Source organism: Natator depressus, unplaced genomic scaffold, assembly GCF_965152275.1.
Source record: "Natator depressus isolate rNatDep1 unplaced genomic scaffold, rNatDep2.hap1 scaffold_100, whole genome shotgun sequence".
NCBI classification, from domain to species: domain Eukaryota; kingdom Metazoa; phylum Chordata; order Testudines; family Cheloniidae; genus Natator; species Natator depressus.
Window position 1 is genome coordinate 105,397 of NW_027439779.1, and position 2,500 is coordinate 107,896.

Sequence of the window (2,500 nt, forward strand, 5' to 3'; positions counted from 1 at the left end):
GGGTTGACCTGCTGGCCGCTTTCCTTCCCGGCCACCAGGTCAACCCGCTGAATGTATGGGGTTGACCTGCTGGCCGCTTTCCTTCCCGGCCACCAGGTCAACCCGCTGAATGTATGGGGTTGACCTGCTGGCCGCTTTTCTTCCCGGCCACCAGGTCAACCCGCTGAATGTATGGGGTTGACCTGCTGGCCGCTTTCCTTCCCGGCCACCAGGTCAACCCGCTGAATGTATGGGGTTGACCTGCTGGCCGCTTTCCTTCCCGGCCACCAGGTCAACCCGCTGAATGTATGGGGTTGACCTGCTGGCCGCTTTCCTTCCCGGCCACCAGGTCAACCCGCTGAATGTATGGGGTTGACCTGCTGGCCGCTTTCCTTCCCGGCCACCAGGTCAACCCGCTGAATGTATGGGGTTGACCTGCTGGCCGCTTTCCTTCCCGGCCACCAGGTCAACCCGCTGAAAGTATGGGGTTGACCTGCTGGCCGCTTTCCTTCCCGGCCACCAGGTCAACCCGCTGAATGTATGGGGTTGACCTGCTGGCCGCTTTCCTTCCCGGCCACCAGGTCAACCCGCTGAATGTATGGGGTTGACCTGCTGGCCGCTTTCCTTCCCGGCCACCAGGTCAACCCGCTGAATGTATGGGGTTGACCTGCTGGCCGCTTTCCTTCCCGGCCACCAGGTCAACCCGCTGAAAGTATGGGGTTGACCTGCTGGCCGCTTTCCTTCCCGTCCACCAGGTCAACCCGCTGAATGTATGGGGTTGACCTGCTGGCCGCTCTGCTTCCCGGCCACCAGGTCAACCCCCTGCCGGTATGGGGTTGACCTGCTGGCCGCAGAGGGGCAGGCTCCGGGTTGACCTGGTGGCCGGCAGGGACTTCAGCCCCAGGGCCCCTGGCAGGGCGACCCTGCCCTTGTTCCCCAGAAAAGGAGAGAGCTGGCTCGCAGCGGGAAAAGCTGCCTACGGCACCTGGGATTCCCAGGCGGTCACCCATCCAAGTACTAGCCAGGCCCGGGACGGTTTACCTTCCGAGATCGGACGGGATCGGGGGCCTTCCGTCCGGTATGGCCGTAGGCACTCGGCTCCGGTCCGCCTCGTCCCCTTTCCCTTACTGACTCCCCTGCCTCGGGTGGGCCCGATCCTTTTTTCCGTTTTTTTTTTTCCGCTCCGGAGGCTTCGTGAGCCCCCCCCCAACACCCCTTTGGGGGTCGGTGAAATTTTTTTTTTCAGACTTCCAGGGGCCCGATCCTGGCCGCGGGCACCCGGCTCCGGGCACCCGGCTCCGGGCCGCCTCGTCCCCTTTCCCTTACTGACTCCGCTGCCTCGGGTGGGCCCGATCCTTTTTTCCGTTTTTTTTTTTCCGCTCCGGAGGCTTCGTGAGCCCCCCCCAACACCACTTTGGGGGTCGGTGAAAAAATTTTTTTCAGACTTCCAGGGGCCCGATCCTGGCCGCGGGCACCCGGCTCCGGGCACCCGGCTCCGGGCCGCCTCGTCCCCTTTCCCTTACTGACTCCCCTGCCTCGGGTGGGCCCGATCCTTTTTTCCGTTTTTTTTTTTTTTCGCTCCGGAGGCTTTATGAGCCCCCCCCAATACCACTTTGGGGGTCGGTGAAAAAAATTTTTCAGACTTCCAGGGGCCCGATCCTGGCCGCCGGCACCCGGCTCCGGGCACCCGGCTCCGGGCCGCCTCGTCCCCTTTCCCTTACTGACTCCCCTGCCTCGGGTGGGCCCGATCCTTTTTTCCGTTTTTTTTTTTTTCGCTCCGGAGGCTTTATGAGGCCCCCCCTAACCGTTTTTGGGGTCGGTGAAAATTTTTAGTCAGACTTCCAGGGGCCCGATCCTGGCCGCGGCTTCGCAGGCTGGCCTGGGGGGGGGGGCATCTCTAGCTCCGGCCGCGGACGGCGAGACGCTCGGCCACCAGGTCAGCCCGGAGGAAAAGGCTGAAAAAAATGTCTAAGTCCCCCCGGGACACCAGGTCAACCCGGAGGAAAAGGCTGAAAAAAATGTCTAAGTCCCCCCGGGACACCAGGTCAACCCGGAGGAAAAGGCTGAAAAAAAGTCTAAGTCCCCCCGGGACACCAGGTCAACCCGGAGGAAAAGGCTGAAAAAAATGTCTAAGTCCCCCCGGGACACCAGGTCAACCCGGAGGAAAAGGCTGAAAAAAAGTCTAAGTCCCCCCGGGACACCAGGTCAACCCGGAGGAAAAGGCTGAAAAAAAGTCTAAGTCCCCCCGGGACACCAGGTCAACCCGGAGGAAAAGGCTGAAAAAAAGTCTAAGTCCCCCCGGGACACCAGGTCAACCCGGAGGAAAAGGCTGAAAAAAAGTCTAAGTCCCCCCGGGACACCAGGTCAACCCGGAGGAAAAGGCTGAAAAAAATGTCTAAGTCCCCCCGGGACACCAGGTCAACCCGGAGGAAAAGGCTGAAAAAAAGTCTAAGTCCCCCCGGGACACCAGGTCAACCCGGAGGAAAAGGCTGAAAAAAAGTCTAAGTCCCCCCGGGACACC

The 2,500-nt window shown here is 61.1% G+C and overlaps 1 non-coding gene across 1 annotated transcript; it reads right to left on the reverse strand.

Annotated features, from left to right (window-relative positions):
* Positions 1 to 952: 952 nt before the first annotated feature.
* Positions 953 to 1,071, reverse strand: LOC141980377 (5S ribosomal RNA). Its single transcript, XR_012637529.1, has one exon. It is a non-coding gene; the product is annotated as a 5S ribosomal RNA (ribosomal RNA).
* Positions 1,072 to 2,500: the final 1,429 nt, after the last annotated feature.